The following is a 1,050-nucleotide window of genomic DNA, read 5'->3' as shown; positions in this document are numbered from 1 at the left end:
GAATGGGAGAAAATTTTTGCAACCTACTCATCTGACAAAGGGCTAATATCCAGAATCTACAATGAACTCAAACAAATTTACAAGAAAAAAACAAACAACCCCATCAAAAAGTGGGCAGAGGACATGAACAGACACTTCTCAAAAGAAGACATTTATGCAGCCAAAAAACACATGAAGAAATGCTCATCATCACTGGCCATCAGAGAAATGCAAATCAAAACCACAGTGAGATACCATCTGACACCAGTTAGAATGGCCATCATTAGAAAATCAGGAAACAACAGGTGCTGGAGAGGATGTGGAGAAATAGGAACACTTTTACACTGTTGGTGGGACTGTAAACTAGTTCAACCATTGTGGAAGTCAGTGTGGCGATTCCTCAGGGATCTCGAACTAGAAATACCATTTGACCCAGCCATCCCATTACTGGGTATATACCCAAAGGACTATAAATCATGCTGCTATAAAGACACATGCACACGTATGTTTATTGCGGCACTATTCACAATAGCAAAGAGTTGGAACCAACCCAAATGTCCAACAACGATAGACTGGATTAAGAAAATGTGGCACATATACACCATGGAATACTATGCAGCCATAAAAAATGATGAGTTCGTGTCCTTTGTAGGGACATGGATGAAACTGGAAAACATCATTCTCAGTAAACTATCGCAAGGACAAAAAACCAAACACCGCATGTTCTCACTCATAGGTGGGAATTGAACAATGAGAACTCATGGACACAGGAAGGGGAACATCACACTCCGGGGACTGTTGTGGGGTGGGGGGAGGGGGCAGGGACAGCATTAGGAGATACACCTAATGCTAAATGACGAGTTAATGGGTGCAGGAAATCAACATGGCACATGGATACATATGTAACAAACCTGCACATTGTGCACATGTACCCTAAAACCCTAAAGTATATAAAAAAAAAAAAAATTAATCAAGTGAAAAAAAAAAAAGAAAAAAAAGAGAAATAGAAAGTGAAAGCAAATACTTTTTTTAAAATTGGAAATAAATGAAGAGATAAAAAGTTATTTGAGA

Source organism: Symphalangus syndactylus, chromosome 2 (assembly GCF_028878055.3).
Source record: "Symphalangus syndactylus isolate Jambi chromosome 2, NHGRI_mSymSyn1-v2.1_pri, whole genome shotgun sequence".
In the NCBI taxonomy this organism is placed as follows: Eukaryota; Metazoa; Chordata; class Mammalia; order Primates; family Hylobatidae; genus Symphalangus; species Symphalangus syndactylus.
This window is presented reverse-complemented; position numbering follows the sequence as displayed.